The sequence below is a fragment of the Catharus ustulatus genome, chromosome 12 (genome assembly GCF_009819885.2).
Source record: "Catharus ustulatus isolate bCatUst1 chromosome 12, bCatUst1.pri.v2, whole genome shotgun sequence".
NCBI lineage: Eukaryota > Metazoa > Chordata > Aves > Passeriformes > Turdidae > Catharus > Catharus ustulatus.
The window spans coordinates 14,950,931-14,971,221 of NC_046232.1; the positions used below are offsets into that span (position 1 = coordinate 14,950,931).

General features: G+C 43.6%; 1 protein-coding gene across 12 annotated transcripts in view; it reads right to left on the minus strand.

Moving 5' to 3' along the window:
- The window catches only part of AKAP13 (A-kinase anchoring protein 13), a 203,298-nt gene extending 183,754 nt beyond the window's left edge, over positions 1 to 19,544 (minus strand). For all 12 annotated transcript variants that reach the window (XM_033070336.1, XM_033070327.1, XM_033070333.1 and 9 more), the window contains exon 1: positions 19,517 to 19,544. The gene's annotated coding sequence lies outside the window, so the exon portion shown is untranslated. The remainder of the gene's footprint in view (positions 1 to 19,516) is intronic.
- Positions 19,545 to 20,291: the final 747 nt, after the last annotated feature.

Consider the following 20,291-nt stretch of genomic DNA (forward strand, 5'->3'; position numbering starts at 1 on the left):
CAGGCCTAAGGCAATTAGCTAAGCTGCCCCATTTAGATTTTCAGTCATCTCTCCCTCCCACTGAGCTGGATTATCAGAAAGTTTGGACCAAGTTGCGGAGTGGGAATCAAGGAGTCACACATGTTCACACACAGGGTAAGGCTGAAGGTGGTCAGAAACAAAAATGCTGCTTATAAAAAAAATACACAAACCTCCCCAAAGCTAATTGCAAAAGACTGAGGCAGAACAACCATAGTGATATTAAGAGAGCTGGGAAATACAAGACTTTATTATATGCAGTTACTGGCAAAAATGGCATGTGGCCATGACAGGTTTCACCAAAATTACTGCTACCAAAAACCCAAAAGCCTGTTGAGAGTCATGAATGCAGACTAGAGGAAAGAAAAAAAAAAAAAAGAAACCACACACCCCAACTAACTGAATATGGATGACTGCAAGCCTCCAAATCAAAGAGGGAGTTGACCACTGTTTAGAAGGAAGAAATCATTGCTTGTTCCAAGATTAAAAACTTATAATTCTGGCCCCAGCTGAAGCACTATCATTCACTAATCTGCTGCAATTTAGTCGGGCTGATCCCCCGCTCAGACAGACGGGGCATTATCAAAAGTTGCTCCATTCATTTCGCTTCCTGTTAGCAGTGAAAGCCCCTTTTATACCCTCCTCCAGAGGCTGCTAAAGCCAGGGAAGACTTTCTGATAGAGAAGATAAGGTACTAGGATTTATTCATGAGAGGAGGAAGGGAAGTTGTACAGGCTGATTACAGCTGCTCCAAAGCTGAAAACTAGAGGCTTGGAGAAGGGAGGTACAAGATGATGGATTTCTTATTAAATAAGCATTATACCACTACCAGTATTATTAGAAGTAGCATTAACTCTGATATTCAGCTAAAGAACTGAGATTGTACTCTGAACTTGGCATCGTCAAATATGCACATGTGGTTAAATAATTCAAAAATACAGACAAGGCAGAAAGTGGTATTTCTTAGCATATTTAGTAATTTTTTTTTTTTAAAAACTGAATACCTAAGACCAAAGGATAAACTAGCCAGAGTCAGAGGGAAGACACTAGAAATGGTCTCCAGATTGAGACTGGTCAAATATCATTTTCAGGGTCAGCTCTTGTTCTTATTGTCGACATGAGCACTCAGACTTCAATGGGGTAGGATGGTGATTTCCACATTACTTAACATGTGTCAGCAATTTTGAACAGTTGCTTTGCAGATTCTTAGAGCAAACCAAGCAAAACCTCACCAGTACAGTACTTGGCGGGAGAAAAGCTGCCTGGAAACTCTATCAGTCTCTGAAAAACATTCCCCCCATTAATGTTCAAACAATCTGGTATAGTTAGAATAGTTTTTAAATGCAACAAGATGGAAATGCAAACAAAAACACATTTCTCAAGTTTAAAGAGGTTGAGCCAAAGCAGCAAAGCTCTACCAGAAGTTAGGGCTAACAATGATGGTTTCAGGGGTAAACCCTGCCTCTTCCTTCCCCTCCCAGACTATTCTTCTCCAAACTAAGGAGCAAAATAAACAAGAATCAAAAATATCCACAGCAGAAAATCACAAGCAGCTTTAAAAGAAAGAAAATAACTCAGCTATACCCTCATCATTATTCCATCCAGTCAAAATACACATCAAGTCTATAACTGTTTTCCTCTCTGACAAAACTAAATGAGATAAATACCAGCAAAAATTACACATATTTATTTAATACACTATTATGTAAGTGGGAAAACTTAAAGGCACCAGTTTGAATTAGACACAGATGGAGTGTAAATCTGTGTTGGGCAGAAAGAGGGAATAATCAAATCTAGAACAGCATGAAGACCCAACAGAGATGGTTCACAGGTCACCACGGGGAGGGTGAGGTATCAATGGTACTTATGTAAATGGGGATAAGGCTGACAAATTAACTCTTGCCTTGCAGAATACCCATATGCAATCAAAAAGCATCGAGCTACAACAAAATCCAGAATTTATTTTGATCCACCTCCTCCTTTAGGTTATTTTATATATACTAGACAGAACTTGAGCACAAACTGTACAGATAATTACACATAATTTCTTCTCAGTGATCAAAGAATCGGGGAATGAGGAGACAGCAGCCTCTTTCTATTCTCACCCCAGCCTGAATCTCTTCAGACACATCACTTCAGGCAAAGCTCAGCTGGCACCCGCTCTCCCCACTTTGTGCTGCAGTGGGATCTTGCCTGTTGTAAGCACCAACTTCAATCACAAACTACAGCAACCTCTGCAAACACTCAGATTTCATGGGTACCTCAGAAAAAGCTGCCAAGTCTCAGATTCCCCCCATAATAAATAAGGTAATATTGCTCCCCTGTCTTCACAGACACTTTGCAACACAAATCTGAAGGGACAACAAACTGTTATAAATGTCCAATGCACAAAAGCAATTCTACATGTTAATTTGCAGTTTCACACTATGAATAAGGACAAATTTATCAAAGCACAAAGGGTGTTTCCTACAGTGGGAATGTTGTAATGGGATGACAAGACACAGCCTGCTTGTTCTGCATGTTTGGTAAGATTGTTGGGTCTTTCTTGTCACAAAACAACCCTTGTTACACCAATATATAATTTAAAACAAGCAAAAGTCCACCCAAAATTTCCCACTTATTTTCAGGTCCACTTGCTTACAAGCGGCAAGTTAGAGCTGATACTGCATCATCAGGAAATGAAGAGGCATGAAGGAGATTTCCCTTGGTCTTTTCAGCTTAATAAAGACTCATCTGCAGAAACATTACAGCTGATGCAAGGGAGTCAGACCAAGTCTGAACACTCTTCCTACTCAGGCTGACAGACTACAAGAACACCACAGCCAGAGGCCCAGGCCCACTGGTATAGTGCTGGATACAACTCATTTTGTTCAGTGAAATTATGACTCTACACATATGACAATTTCAGGAAAGGCAAAAAAAAAAAAAACAATCGAAAAAGAACCAGGTTTACTTGGCTCTTACATTTCACTGCCCTCCTTCTGCAAAGTCAAAGCTGGTTGTGATGATGCCAGCATTTGGAGGTCAGTTTGGGGTTTTTTTTTTAATAACCCCAAAACCTAAATGTTCCTACTTCTAAAGACTTCCTTATGTTTCTCATAGTCCTCGATATGGATATACAGATGTCCAGTTTCTAGCATCTGTGGTGTCAGTAGCTGCACTTGGAATAGCTGTGACTGAAGGCAATGGAAGATTTCAATAGTAGTTTCATTGTCACACCAGGCTGCAATTCCAGATTTCTGCACACATTGCAAGGGGCATGTGGCATTACCAGTGGAGTTCAGCGCGTTCCAGGGCAGCTCTGCGGTAACAACATTTAGATTGTTAAAGGCAGCTGCAGCAGAGGTCAGAGAGGAAAATCAGCAAAGAAATCCAAAATTCAGAGAGCAAACCCTGCACATTTAAATCAGGCTTTGCAAACTCATGACGCACTGACAGAGGAAGGATTTTCCATCTCGTCTCCGAGCACACGCTTAGCGCTGCCAGGAGGGTTAGAGGACTGCCAGAGCATGCACAGGAGAAGGTTTGTCTGCAGACAGAATAAACAGCCTTGACTAAATTCTTGTAACCAATTAAGCAACAATTCTTGACTGAGAAAACACCATCTCCCAGCTCTCTGCCTAATCCTCAACTCCTGCTTCTTGAGCTGCCTTTAGATTTTTAAGTCTTCCATTTTTCTTCAGAAGCAGAAGACAAATGGATGCCAGTTCTGCAGACATCCTGGTTGCAAGGCCTTCATTTGCCTTTTAAAGGCCATGAGTACTCAAAACTGACTTAACACTAATGAGCTTTCAGCAAGCAAGTCTGCAAACATTAATACATGAGAATAGGCACGCTAAATCCACTCAAATTACCTATCTGCAAGGCTCTCCTCCAGCCTGGACTGGACTTCAAGCCAAGGAATGATGAAACCTGCAAGATAACTATGGATTTTCTCTCATCTGCATCCCTTTGTTAAGCTACTCAGTGATGCTAAGCAGATGCATTTTGAATGTGCTGGTTCATCTCATGTAAAGGGGGAAGAAAAGGAGAAAGAATCAAAATAGTACTTATCTGGAAAAAAGCAAATATTTTAAAGCTAAGTACTGCTACTGTTAGTAGAATGGCCTGTAAGAGAGATATAGCTGAAATTCCTTTAAATACATGTGTTCAGTTTTTAAGCTGCAAACAAGTCAATCTGACAAACCAGCTCAGTTAAGATTGCTCCAACAAAGCTGAGGGTCTCACCCCCCACCCTTTTCCTAAGTGAGCCAGCACAAGTTTTTGGCATAGGCGCTGGTGTGTGAGATTTTAACATTCCCTTTCCATAAACAGTCATACATCAAGCTCTAAAAATTTGCTTCACAGAAACATTTGCACTAGTAAAACTCAATTATTCTAATATTTGTATGACACATGCAGGAGGGGTACATAAAAAGGTTATGGTGAGCTCATTTAAGAATTTAAACAAGAACTTGATAAAAAGGTTTTGAATTATTCACTCAGCTCCACTATTAAATCTGGCTTCCAAAGGAGTCTTTAAACAACAGCCCAGAAGACGCTGTATTTATAACAAAAAGGCAGCACTGAAGCCAGCACACTGTCTCACAGCACAAACCATTCATAATTACAGTGTAAATGCACACAGGCACGGTATCCTGCCTTGGTCACAATCCTGCCAGATTAACTGGACACTTTAAACATTTATACAAATGTCCCTGTCTGGAGAGGCAGCACCACTTCTGTCTAAATATCTTAAGTGCTACTTTTTAGGTTAAGAAAGAGCAATTTCTTCAAGAACATCCTAAGCTGAAACACTCAGGAACAGCACTAAGCAAGACAGAGACAATCTTTTACAAGTATTTATTTACTTTCATACCAGTCCATTTGGGCTGGCAACAAGTATTCTGCTATGCCCCCCAAAGCTCCACAGCCAAACTCAAACGAAGACATCACCACCATCTCAGTTACAAACTTCCAGGCTAACTTTACACACAGCACAGCAATTTTCTCTATACTTGCTGCTCACACACACTCCAAACCTTTTTTCCAAACCTCAGGGCCCACTTGAAATAATGGCCATCTTTAGAGGAAGGAAAAACAGAGGGCCTTGAAGAGATAACATGAGTGCTGCTTCACTTCTCTGGTACACACATCCTCACACCATCTGCTTCCTTTCTCCCCATCCCTTTTTCTTCCAGGCTGCTCTTGGTAGTTCAGCTCAATGAACATGAGCCAAGACTTCCTCTCAAAATAACTACTCCAAGACCATTTCAGCTTTGAGCATCACCCACAGAAACATTCCCATTTGCATATCATCTTCTCTCCATCAGTCTGTTCCCAAATGAACTCATGGGCTGCTGATACAAGGTCATGAAGTTGTAGGAAAAAAAGCAGGATACCCTCCCACTGCATGCAGCCATGCTCCAAGAGCAAGGGCAGGATGAGTCAGTCTCCCAATATAGTTGGTTTCAGGCATTATTTTAATGACAGTATTTCATTTCCCTCAGCCATCTCATTGAGACAGCTCAAGTTAAGTATTAATGAAGTGCTTGAACACTCTCACTGTCTGGAGGAGACATGGGGTGTCACCTAACCAGCTGCTCAAGATTCACACTTGGCAGTTCTGGTCACCAACACAAACAAGAAAAGGATTTTTGCATCACATGAGCTAAGGAAAGATTTGGTTGTGAGAAGCATGAGCCAAAACTACCACAGTAACAAATACCACTGAGCCCTGAGTAGAACCAGCAGCACATCAATCTAAGACCATAATCCATTAAAAACAAATAAAAATCTAAGAGTATCTTGCCTTTTCTGACGAAATGAGGGTTTGGATGGTTTTGTTTTGCTGCTATAAAGCCAGGCCATTGTAGCAGTGCCATCAGCAACATACCTCCTGAAACTTTTTTATGTTTTTCAAACCTTTAAATTCAAACCTGCTGATGTACATCCCATCTCCTCACCCACATGCTCTTACAAATCTACCTATTTGAAGCACTGGTTTTCCTAGCTATGGGTAAAGCTCAACACCTGCACCACTGCAAATGTAATTATGGCATAATACCATGGCTATTTGTAGACTTCCTGTTCATCAAATAATATTAGTGTACCTTTGCCTCGAGCAATTATTTACAGAGCTGGAAAACACTGGACATCAGAGAAGCAATCTGCTGTCCACCCTTCCATTATGCAATGATGCTTTGTATTAGCCTTTGGAACTACTCAGAGGGGAAAATAAAATTATCAGAATAATTCCTTATAAAATCTGTCCAATAAAAAGGAGAGGAAAAAAACCCATAATTCAGTTAAAACTCTGCATTAGCTTACTCCAGTTGAGACTGGGAGGCATTTTACACTTCAGCTGAATTGACAGCTCAAATTCAACTCCAGGCTCCAATGCAGGCTTTAAGTCAAATTCCTCAACAGAGTAAACCCTTATTAGCCTGTCTTCACTGTAATTTTAATCTTACTTAATTCTGACTATGTAATTTATATTAAGAATAACCCACTTTTTTCAGAATGGGATATACTGCATGCAGAATAAGTTCCTGGCTAGCACAGTTAAGGCTTCCCTTAAAGAAATAATTTTTTACATATTGACAGTAAAGGAAAAAAAAAACTGAAAGCTTAAAAAAAAATTTCATAAGTGCATCACAGATGGCAGTATTAATTCACCTAATATATCCCTAAACCATCAAAACCTGGCCATACAGCCTCACTTCAAACCAATGTTATGTGCTAGAAAGATGTTTGATCTATTTAAAAACTGACACTTCTTTTTCACCGCTCACACAAGAAGTGAAAGAGGGGAAAAAAGTAGTTGGTATTCCTACATTTGAAAAGGAACAAGAGCATCCCTTTTCTTCTCCCATCCATTTTTCCCAATTTATGATTAAAAAATAAATTCAAAAAAAATCACCATGAAAACACCTTGTAAGGACATCTCAATTTCAAGTTCCACCAACAGGATAAACAACAATTTCTCTAGCTGAAATGAAAACAACTTCAAAGCACTGTCTGCTGAAATGAACTTATTTTGCAAAGTGAGCTTTAGAGTCTAATCTGTCAATGAACCTGGTACACAACATCCAGCCACACCAACACCAGCAGTATTTACATCCTGTAGCCAGCCTACAGCTTCGAAGCCCCAGTTACTATCTCCCCCAATCACAAAACATTCACTACGTATTTCCTGCATTATTTGCACGGTTACTTGGGTTTTGGGGTTTTGTTTGCTTTTTTTTTTTTAATGCCCACGAAGTAAAAGCCTAGTAAGATCTCCCACCCAAGCTCAGAGGAAACTCCGAGTGAATTACCAGGGTGGTTTCCCACCGTCCTTCTGCACTTGCTGTTGCAGTTTTGTGCTGTCCCCTTGCCTCCCACTCCTCTTTAAGAGGTTAAAATAAGAGGTTAAAAAATAGTTCAACCCTATTATCCATCCCCATGCCTGCAAACCAACAAATCCTTTTTAGTGAATATTACACCCCACCACAGCCTTTGTACAATCTGAATGGGACAGACAGAGAATAGTTAGCATTTGCCAAGTGAGTGATTTGAGAGTGACATGCAAGAGATGCACACACCAGAGGAGTTGGAATGTGCCAAGAGCACGAGCTCAGCTCTGTCCCGTGGCACAGGCTGGCATCACAACACCAGGCATCTGAATGACTTGTGCTAAAATACCCACTATGGGGAAAAAAATACTCCTCACTCCTTTTACCCTCCAGATTTTCCTCCATTTTGTGTGGTGCAGACATGGGAGAGTTAAGGAGAAGGTCTGCAGGACTTTGCAGCACGTTCGCTGTGCTGGAAGCAGGAGCTGTGCGAGGGAAGGGAACCAGAGAGGCCCTGGACAGATGTTTCCATTCACCAACGCTGCCAAGGAGCAGGGAATGCCGAGTTCACTACCTTGGTGTTATTTACATTTCACAACATCCAGCAATAACCATGCCACAAGCAGTTTAGGAAAGGAAAATACCACGTGGCCAAGGAACACTTCATATAGTCTTCATTAAAAAGGCAAAAATTAAACTTTTTTTATTCCAGTTCTGAAACTTTACCTGGTTTCATTCTGCCAATGAAACAGGACACAAGTATCCCAAGCTTCATTCACTTTGAGATAATTACCAGCCATTGCCCTTTTGCACACATAATTGCTTCTGGGGTATCATTGATGGCTAACTGTGCCACCCCTGAATATTTTCTTTCCATTTTCCAAAATAAACTGATTTTTGATCTAGCAGAGATGACAGTTTCTCCTTCAGCCACTCTGCCACAAATCAAATGCTCCAAAGACCAAACCTGAAAATATCCTTGGAGGAAGGATACATTTCAGAGGCTTTCATCCAAACCTCAACCCTGAGACCCAACATGTTTAATAATGAGCTGCCAGATCCAGTTTGGCAACTAGAACAGCTACCCCAAGTGCTGCCCCATCCCCCCAAACACACTGGAGCATCACACATGGACCACCTGCAACAAGGTCCCAAGGTGCTCCCTGCAGCAAGTGATGGGAAGGGTGATGGAGGAAACACTTTTCACATTATATTATGATCCTCTAAGTCTTCTCTGAGCCAACAGCAGAGGGATAGAGAAAATAAAAAGGCCAGTATTACCCATTTCTATAAATGTCAGTGCTTTCTGGAGCTTTCAAAAGGGTTCTGGATCTCAGCAGAGACACTCTATCATGTTTCTCCAAGTTTTGTGCTGGTGAACACTGCCCAGACAGGGCAACTTTAGTGGGAGTGAGTGCAAGGCTCCCCTCCTGCCACTGCCACAACGGGACACCTTCCTTCCCAAAGTAAACCAGACACTAATGCTATTTATGGATCCTGTTGCAGAACCAGACAAGCTCCCCAGCCCCTATTCATCAAGGTGCAAATAGGTTTTATTCCATGGCAGGCAGAAGAGATTTGAAAGAAAAAGTCCTGAAGTTCCATCTTGATTTTTGAAAGAAATAAATACTTGAAGATTAGTTGGAAACTCAACACAGAACAGTCATACCTGCAAATAAAGGTTGATCACAAATTCTACGGAGAACACTTTTTTTTTTTAATTGGCAATTTCAAATTAGTTCCTAAGGGATTACTAAAGGAAAGCAAACATCCATGGAAAAGGCAGCCAGCTGATGTACTAAGGGACAGACCCCCTCTGTCATATCCTTCATATCCAGAAGAAAGGCAGGGAATATAACTGAAATCTTCCTTACTTTGCAAAAAAAGAAAGCATTGCATCAGTTTCCAGAGACATACAGATGAACAACACTCACCAGCACTACTTTTGAACATTAACACAGCAGACTCCACCAACTTGTCTTCCTTTGGGGTTTCAGTGGGAACTACAGCTTTGTTCTTACAAGTATTTTTCATGGAAGCACCTTTGCATTTAAAATGTCAACTGTAAATGCATCTGCTATTCAGATAAAGCATCCACAAACACTTAATTTCATATGCAACAAGTTTTACAAAGCTCTCAAAGAGCCCAAGGACATTTGGAAGAATAGATGCAAGTTTAGAATGAGTCTTAGCATATCATCAACCAAAAAAAAAAAAATCTATTCTTAGATATCTCCCTTTGGTGATTTCTATAATCTTCCTTTTTTTTCCTCCTACTCCTTTGAGAAAGTAAGTTGTTTGGTTATCCGAAAAAAAAAGATGGAAGAACCTGTTTTGCAAGGCATACAAACAAAGCAGTATCTTCCAAAAAAAGAAAAGCTCATTCAAAAGTATGTAAATATTAGGGCTGGTAACACAAACAATGAAACCACAGGAAACACAAGAAATTAAGAATAGATCAGGACTCATTCAATTTCCTGGCTGCTGGATATATACGCACTTTTCTGGGTTGGAATATGAGACAAAATTCATTTTCTGAATAAAAGACATCAGGGAGTTAACACAGATAATTTCAAGAGGCAACCAGAAATCAGTGTCTGCTCTGATCCTGCCTCTGCTCCTTGGCAGGACAAGGACACTGACCAAGGCAGATGCACCCAGAACGTGGCACATCAAGCACCAGGGGTTCAGCATCCTGCACTAAGCAGTAAATTCAATTCACAGAGAAGGCAAAAAACAGGATTACTCCTGTCTCATCACAGGATGCTGCTGAGTGCCCAGTGCACACCCAAAAGGCTGCTCTTCCACAAGGGACAGCTGGAAGCTGAGCACGAAGCAGAGGTGACAATTATTTCCCAACGTGCAGGGTGGTCCCTGCCATCACCACCCTGAGCTCTCCCAGACTGGAAGGCACACACAGAGCCTGGCACTGCATTCCCCAGCTCGGGCGTATTCCCAAATGCCTCACTGCTGCTAGTTCTTTCTCTCCTCTCCATCATGGGCTTTTTTTTTTTCCCCTTCCAGCCAGAAGTAACAAGGTCTCAAGTTGACAGAGTTGTACATCTCTGGTATGGGAATTTAAAACACTGCTCTTCTGAGCATCACAGTCACATTAACACAACCACACTGCAACAGTCCTGCTCCTCAGTCAACTTCCATCAAATGTTAAACCAAGACTCAAGTCTCCATCCCCAAGATACCCAGTGGCTCAGACTCATCTAAGAATCAAAAAAAACCCTGTAAAGAAAACTACTTATTTCCTTCACTGCCAACACCAAGTGATGTACTTATTTATCCAAAGAAAAACTTCAACAAGACTTAGAGCATGTTTCCTCCAAAATGGCGTAGGTTTCCTTTGGCACTGAGATATCACAAGCCCAATGCATAAATACACACATTATTTACTCAACTGGTATTATTCTTTCTTAATTAATATCAGTAGCACTGATCAGACGAGATTTTTAATAAAAATTGGCAAAGACTTTACAAATTAGTTCTGGGGTGGGAGGCAGAGAGGTGGGAAAATGAAGACTCCTCTAAGATGAGTATTAAAAAGCTTGATAAATTTATACTTGATACATTTTATCATAATGTTTAATCCTTTTATATAATGCAATTGTACAGTAACTGACTGTCATTCATCTGCCATCTCATAGTATTAACTGATACCACAGAGGGGATGGGTCCTGCAAATAATCCAGGAAAGAAAGGGTAAAAAGCACACTCCTGTTTTGTAGCTTCAGGAAGATGTATACATTTTCAAGATTTTCATTGCCACAGGTCCTCCATCCTCCTCAAGCAGTTTTGAATTTTCATTTCAAGACTTGCTCTCCACACTCAAGTGTTTTCTCCGCCTGCCGTAAGCTGTTGCTGGGATAGGATCTCTTATTATCTCAAAGAACCCAATGACTTCTGAACTTTGAGATTATAAAGCAAGAAAGTTACTGAACACTCACATGCAAGTCGATTGGCTAAGAAAAAGCAGCACAAAGTCCTGCCAAAATCCTAGCTAATCTGATAAAGGAAAAACCAGGGAGGTCTAAGCACTAAACCCCACAGTTTAACTAGAGCCAATTCCAGCTGCAGAAGGAAGCACATCACATTCAGCAGAGCACCTCTTCTTCTGAAATGACAACATTTCACCACCTTACTGCCCATAGGTAAATTGCAAAATTCCCCAAACACAGAAAAATTTCATACCAATAACAAACACAACTTGAAACTGACTGGGAGGAGGGAGAAAAATTCCCAAGACTTACATGACACATAAAGCCAGTTAGCATTTAAGCACTTCTTTAATTCTCCTACTTTCAATGCACTTCACAAACAACTAATCCTCTTAACATCCATGCAAACATATTTATTATCCACAGTTTAAGCTTGTAAGCTCTTCATGCAACAGTCTAGCTCTTTTTCTAGCTTAATACATTGCCTATGAAACCAGGGACCAAAGTCCTGTTTTAATTGTGGGATAGCTCTCAAGAAACCTGCTCCCATCACCCCAGTCCATCAGCATCTTACAGACAGACAAGAAAGGCACCTAATCAAGAAAATACCTTTATAAGCTAGTTAAAAGCATTTTATGGCAGTTAAGTGCTCAAATCTCAGCCTCCATGCTACACACACACTCTCTCCTTCAGGCTACATAACCAAAAGACTCTTCCAAAATTAATCAGTAGCTCTGGTCAGGGTGGAAAAGCAGCTCCAAATTTTGGAGACTCCCAAGCCCTCACTGCACAAATGGATTCACACTCCTGTGCCCAAGTCAGCAGGAGCCACCAGCACCCAAATACAGCCACACAGTGGGTATCAACATAACCCCCAGCATCCTCCCACAATGGGTCTGAGGACAAAGGTGTATCTATTCTCCTGTTGGCATCTGCACTATAACAGAGAAAAACCTGCAGTTTACAAACATGTGCAGCAACATTTCGCCTTGAATCACACAAAAGGGTAAAGAGACACCTGGACCTTGTGAAATGAATGTTTATTACACAAGGCCTTCTTTTATGACAGTTCACATAAAAAGGGTTTAGTCTTTATTTCTCTACCCAGCTGAGACAACCTACTTTCTCTGCAGCTGCTAGGAGAAGAGAAACTATAAACATTTACATTTAATGCAACAAAAGGTTTGCTCACCACCTCTTGTGTTCCACTGTGCTCTCAGATGATGATCACTCATCATAAAAATGGGTGGAGTGGCTGCAAAACACTCAGTGATGGAAAAACTGACTCCTATGTTCCCACTCCTCAAGAGAGGTTCCTGCACTGGCTGAAAACCCCACTGAAATGGAGTGTTGTCATCACTCCCAGGATGGGAAATCTTTGGGCTATGGATGCAAACACATCTGCTACACAGCCAGTGAAGCAGCCTGGTTTACTTTATCTCAGAATCGCCCTCTGCACCAACTCAAAGACCTTCAGATCACACTACAGAAACTGTTTTAATCTAGGCCACACGTAAACTCAATCAGCTCCAGTTTGGTTTAAGACAATTAAAAACCAGCTCTCCCAAGTACAAAGTGCAGACTTGAAGATGTCCAGTGCCGTCAGCACTGCAGCCTTGCTGCTGCATTGAAAGATTTATGGTAACAGGGAACAAAACAACAGAATTCATCACGTAACACCAGAGGTACATCACGTAAACCTCACTCCTTGGCTGACTCACTAAGTGATATTAACTCAAAAAAAAAAAGCAAGTCCCAGTTTTGCTGCCATCTTATTTGTGGGTTCAGCAATTTGGAAGCGTGCTGTGCACAAGCTCATGAGCCAGAAGAAATTAGTCTGTATAAAAGTCAAATATGGTCATCCTGTCCTCCCCTTCCCCCCAAAATAAATCACTTCCCCTCCTTTAACACCTGCTTCCTCCATCCAAGCATTCATTGTCCCACTGCTATTATGGGACCAAAGGCTTCAGCATCCCAGAGGAAACTCAGGAGGGAAAACAGTGTGTGTAAAGTGACCAAGACTCACTCCCTTCAGCAATCTCACCCCCACCATCCCTTACGTTCCCTCTTTTCCTACTGACGGCAAATTTCAAGATTTGGCAGGGTGTTGATAGTCACACGTGCTGGGAAGTTGAATGGGCCACACATCCTAGTATTGAACCTCACTGTGCCCACAGTCACTAGTGTGGACTCTTCTTGCTCTCACAACTCCCAAGGAACCCACAACCAACACCATGGGGCAGGAAACAAGGCCAGACAAGCCACAGCCTGACCCAGCACAGCGTTTGTACTGTTGCCCTGGAAGGAGAGACTTCACACAGGCAGCCACTCTGTGCATCCCTAAAAAGTGACAGAAGCACAGCAACAGCAGGAACGTGGTAAAAGGATCCTTTGGGCAAACATAGCATCAACTTCCACCAGGAGGTTTGGAAGTGCAGGAGCTGTGCACACTCCCACACCAGCCTTCCCTACACTGAAAACAGGGATACCTGCAAGAACACGACGAGTCGGCCAGCATCCATGCATGACACATGCCAGGTGTGTTAATCCATGGAAAAAGAATGGGTGAGTCAGGAGTTTGAGTCTGAAGACAGCCTGGTTTAGAACAACTGCTCCGTGCCAGAATCTTTGTTTGCAATGGTTTTACTAAGTGCAGCATTCAGACTCCCAGAACAGTTACACCACTGAGGGCAGAGACACACTGGGAAAAAGATTCACTTTCCCAAGTAACTTTGCCAGAAACCTCAGATACGGTTTAGATGAAGATACAAATATGTCACAGATTTTTACATAACTTGCTGCTCCAGTTTGCATTAGTCATGGGTGATAAAACACACAGAGAACTCAAACATGGCACATCAGGCACTTTCTCTTCACACAAAGTTTTGATCATCATCATCAAATGACCTTTAAGATGACCACCTTAAATCATGCTCACAGAGAAAAAAGTAATTTGTTGCTTATTTTCTTTTCACTTGCTCTCAGAAATAAAACCTGAAGGAGCTGCTACAGAAGAAAATCCTTAAATCCTTCCTTTTACAGTGGATCAGGTTAATCTCAGTGGTGCTGCCACACTGTAAATAACATCTCACATTAAAAAACAATTTGAGGAGATTTCTCACAGTGCATTTTGAAAATGTAACATTAAGGTAAAAACAGTTCAGCAATGAGACTAATGGGAAAGTCAGATCAACCACCTGGAAGTAGTCAAAAAATACAAAAAGCTATTAGAAGTAGTCAGAAGTTGGGGCAAATTTTGCACAGTCCATTAGAAAATTTTACAAGGGCTTGAAACAAAGACACAATGGATCAGTTCCAACTACCTGTGCTCATGCATTTTAAATATTGTCTCAGAAGAGCAGCTCCACAGGATCCAGTGAGCAGTCTCCACCCCATGGCTTTCAAGGAAATCAAAAGGTGACTGCATGAAAGGATCAAATCTACAAGGAAACTGTGACAGTTCAATTGCCACCATTGACTGAACCAAAAAGTACACTGTATTTCAAGCCCTCAACACAAGTGCTGTAAAGGGTGCTGACAGTAGTTTCAGGCGTAATTTTTCCTTATGTTTTCTCCAATCCTAGATTAAATATTTGAGCATTTGGACTGTGAGAACTTCATTGCTATGCCAACAAAGAATGAACCTTTTCTCACTCGTATTACAAACCACCCAATAAACTCTTCAGCATCAGATTTTTAGGGTTTTTTCAATACATATAAAATAGTCTTGTTAGACTGCCTGACCATGCCAAACATGTTTTCCATTACAGCTACAACAGAACTAAAATTTACTTTTTCTAAGGTATCACACTTCGCACTTTTTAAGGACTGTTGACTACTTAAAAATATTTGTGATTGCACTTTCCTCCCCTGTTCCTCAACAACCTAGCAGCCTATCTAAAATGGTTATAAAGAAAATTTTCAAAAACATTATCAAAATGGCAGAACTTACTTTGCAGAGAAGATTTCTCTTCGCTCTTGACAGAAATAACTGCTGTCTCACAGAACTTACTAAAGACTTTGACTTTTAACTCACTGGCTTATCTCAGAAACATCTATCTCCCATGTCATCTTCACTGCTATAAAACAGGGATGGGCACCACAGTCAAATACCTTCTTTGCAATTGGAAAAGCACTTCCAAGAGTTTAGGTTTCTCCTGGTGGAAGCATCCGACCCTCTGCCACAGCAGCTGCTCGTGATAGCACAAAGGAACATGAGTCAGGTAACTGATTCAGGTACAGAATGAACTTTTTTCTTGATTGATACAAGTGATGAATTATATGGACTAAAACCAATAATATATGCTTAACTGGGCTCCATTTCCCAGTCTGGTTTGCTGAACACACCCAGAAGACTCAGTATGGCCCAGCTGAGGAGCTGGAAGAGGCTGCTTATGCTACACCAACATACAAAAGAGATGAGATGACAAAACTGCAGTTCAAGTTTACGACAATAAACTGAAACTTTTACCTACTGCATGTCTCCACCAGCCGTCTCGAGAAGGACAATAAACTCTTTACAGGATTTGTGGCGTCACAGCTTATTTGTCATGCAGACATTATGAGAGGAGTCACCCTGCTTCCCTGACAAAGCACCATAAATACATAGAGGTATATCATTCTGAAAATATCAGTATTCAAGCAACAAGTTCCCAGCATAGCTGCTTTTCCTGGAGCACTGCCATCATATTTTCTTATCAGTAACTGAAGTAACTAACCAGCTAACTCCCAGTGATGGGCTTTGCCTTCTAGATCTGCATAAAGGTCATTTGCAAAGGGAAAAAGACAGGCTTGGTAAATAAATAAATAAAAAGAAGCCATTGTGCCACATCCACGGCTTTGTTTCCAAAAGCCACTAAGAAGTGCAATGCCAGGCTGAAGTGTCTGACTATTCAGTAAGTACAAGGAGTGGCCGATTCCCTCCCCACAGTGAGATTGTTGACAGCTGTTTCAGAAGAGGAAAAAAAAAGTGAAGCATGACTAAGCTATTCATAAAAATCGCATTATATCCAACACCCTAAAAACAAGTTTTGTTTTAGAAAAGGTGCAGGGCTTCCTGGATGTGAACGACCAGGTGGTACACACCAGCCCTAAACCGGGCTCCCAGCTGGCTTATATCCCCTGGGGCAACCCCCAGGGCAGCTAAGAAGGACTCTATTCACACCAGAGCTATCAGCTGCTTCACAACGTCACTCATTACCTTTATCTGTCCTACAGGTGATCAATGCAAGCAAGCACATGAGCACTTGGCACCGAACAGCACCCAGTAATCACAAGGTGCAGGCTGCAAGGTGTTTTCCTCCCCAGCTTTCCACATCCAGCCTCTGGTGTGGCTGCAAATAGGAGTTATCCTTCAGCTGGAAGCCAACTCCCTATCCAGGTGACTGGTAAAACATGGGACCACAATCACACAGGGAGGCCACACCGTGCCTTTATGGCCTCCCGGACTATCCAGCCTTTTGCTCAAGTTTTTAACTTCCTAGCAGTGCCTTCCACCACTAGAGCAAAGCCAAAACCAAATAGTTCCTCCATACAAATCAGCTGTGTGGTTTAGCTGACTTCAGGCTATTTATTGCCTGTGTGGGGAACCCCTATAGAAACAGCATTTAATAGCACTCAAGTAGATTGCAGAGATAACCAACTACAGTAATAAGCAGAAAAGCTTCCAAGCTGCTTCAAGGTCGGTTTTATTGGCGAGTGGATCACCACCAAATACCAGGCAGAGAAAACTGATACGTTGGTGTCCTGGAAACAGGGGAAAAGAAATAGGTACAGCAGGCACTTCAGCTTCTACTAAGGATTTTTTTTTGTTAAGTAGCTATTTATTAAAACTTATTATTCCAGCAGAAAATTATATGAAAGAACCCCACTGCTTCTGTAACACAGGAGCAGGCGAACACCACCAATAAACCTACCAATGTTTTTTTCCTCTAGGATAATTTATTGACTGCTGTTCTTAATTCATGCTTTGGATAGAATAACCAGATTCCTTTAACAGTACTTAATCCTCCTCTTAGCACAGGAGTGTACCCTAGACCAGAACACAGCTTACTCACAAGTATATCCTGCTGAGAGATTAGTGAGTTCTGCATATGCCTGAGTCTCAAAGCTGCGCTATGCAGACTGTGTTTAAAAACATCCATCATCGGATAGTACCTGGCAGAGCTCTGTTCCTATGAGAAGCTTTGAGTTCTTAAATGTGTTTCCCTCCTTTGATGCAGCGAAGCTGTAAATCAGGAACATCGAGCTCCTGCCTTTCTCTCTGGCTGCAGTCCCTGGCTGGACTCTCTCCCTTGGAACCCGTCGTGTCCTCACCTCTCGGGCTATGCCGGCCATCCGTGGCCGCCGGAGCTGGGCAGGAAATCCAGGCTGGAACGCCGTCACACAGCACAGTTCATCCACACTACCTGCAGGGGACTCATCATTCAGGCTACCTACAAAACCTGTCTGCCTGGCAGAACCCAACACCCGTGCCCTTCTAGCAACAGCCCCAGGCTAGCCCGTCTGCCCAGCACCGGGCAGCGCTGCAAGGACAGACGGGTGATGGAGAGCTCAACCCATGGACGTGGACAACAGCTACACCTGAACTCGTGCCAAGGGAAAACCAGATGATCCTCACCTTGCCTAATGTACCCTGATATCAGGCTTGTAAAGAAAAAAACAAACTAACAACCAAAACAAAAAACCCAAACAAACGCAATTTCAAGCGTGCAAACAAGACAGTGTCACCATGTCCCAAAGAACAGCAAATGTCCCTCCAGCAGCTTCTACCCACAGGCAGGGATGTTATGAGGTTAACATCAATCTACTCCCACTACTAAGATATCTGTGTATAAAAATACACCTCCTCTAACACAACAATAAATGAATCATTAGTATCTTACCTTCAAGGACCCATGTGGAACTTGGTTCACCCTTACAATTCCACAACAGTTCAGCAAGGGCGTGCAAAACATGAGAAACACACGCAACAAGGGACTCAGAGAGTCACCACAAACAGAATTCATGTAGCTTGGCCCTTTAAAACTGATTAGATTACATTAGCCAAAACTCCCAGTACACAAGACATCCATAGATCTCAGACCAACTGTCTAAACTCAGCTCTGAAGCTACATGCTTTACATATTTCTACTGCATCGCATATCTCCATGAGTACCTAAAGTTTTACGGCTGACTGAGATTACAGAGAGCCACAGCGACCAACTGTCCTACAGCAGTGCAGGATTTCTAATCCCTTTATCGAATCCCTATCTGGTCATCCACAGCAGAATTGGTATAGCACACTCTTAAAATAAAGAACTTTTTATAAATCTTTTTTTTTTTCCATTTTCAATCTCCAGCTAACACGAAGCCCTGTAAAGGACACTGGAGCAGAACCAATTTCAGAGGTCAGCAAAATCAGATTCTGCAAATCCCCACTCCTCTATATGACTTGCGGGGACAACACAGTCACAGTAGGTGGATTAATAAACCCCAACAGTTTACAGGTTCAGAAAAACTACTATTGCGCAATCCTCATCCAGAAACTCCAGTGTTTGCTACAAAGAAGGGTCTACACTCGAGAAGAAACAAAAATAATTACATTTTCAAGTAACAGAGTGAACGCATGAAATAGACAACACGTCAATGACCCTCTGAGTGACACCAAAGGCCACTGAGACCCAAAAGTGACACACACCAACACCAGCGTGTTACGGGGGGGCTCTCGATACGAATCCTCGGTGACTTTCAGCGCAATAAACTGAGATACAAAGTTGTGTCTGCGAGCCCGGAGAGGGGTTCCGAGCGGGATAGCAGCACTGCAGCCGGAGGGAGGCTGGGGGCCAGGCGGGTCCGTGTCCCCGCACAGCCCGGGCACAGCGGGCTCGTCCCCGGCTCGGGGCCGCCACCCCCGCCCGGCTGCGGGGGGACCGCGCCCGGCCCCGGCCCGCAGACAATAGCGGCGGAGAGCGGCCGCGCGAGAAAACACTGCAAATAAATGAAAAACTACCAAGAGCCGGAAAACGACAAGGAATAAAGCCACGCGGAGGAGAGGGGCCGCCCAGAGCGGCTCCACGCGAAGTTGCCCGGAGAAAAACCCCCCGAGGAGGAGGAGGAAGGGCGGGGGAAGCGTGCGAGGCGCGGGAAGGGGAGGGGGGCTCCCGCACACCCCCGTCCCCGGGGAGCGCCCACCCCGCCGCGGCCTCCCCAAACTTTCCCCCACCCCTTCGCCCAACTCCAGCGGGGCAAACTCACCGCGGGGCCCGGCGGGCGGCTTCGCCCCTGGCAGCGGGGCCGGGAGGGAAGGGAGAGGGACGGGGACGGGGAGGGGGCGGAGGAGGCGGCCGGGCCGGTGCTCTCCGCCCGGAGAGGCGGGCAGGAAGGAGGGGAGGAGGGCCGGGGGCTGCCGCCTCGCAACCTGAGCCGCCGCGCACGGCCCGGCCAGCCCGCATGCGCCGCCCGGCGGGGCCGCCCCGGGCCGGGCAGTGCGGGGCTGTGAGGGGCCGTGCGGGGCCGGGCAGTGCTGGATCGGGCAGTGCTAACCGGGTATTGCGGTGCCGAACTGGGCCGGGCACTGGGAAAGCCCCGCTCCCTGCCCCGGGGGTTTCTCCCCCTCGGTGCTGGGGGAGAGGCGGCGGAGTGTGTGTAACGTGCGGGTGTGGAAGCGTGCAGGAGCTGCTTAGGCTGTGGGTTTGTTTTACCGAAAGGGGAGCTGGGCATTGCTTCATGCTTGGAAGTGTTCAAGGCCAGGCTGGATGGGGCTTTGAACAACCTGCGCTGGTGGGAGGTGTCCCTGCCTCTGCTGGGGAGGTTGGAGCTGGGTGATGTTGAAGGTGCCTTCCAACCCAAATCACTCCGGGGTTTTAGGATCCTGCCTTCCCAGGTGCTGAGCGCTGGCTGTAGGGCCTGTTCTGGTAGGTGTTGGTGTTCTAGCATCCCCACTCCAGCAGTTGAAGCCTCTCCTAGTGCCCAGAGCACAGCTGTCCAGCTGTGAACAGAATTTGCCGCACATCTGTACCTGTCACAAACC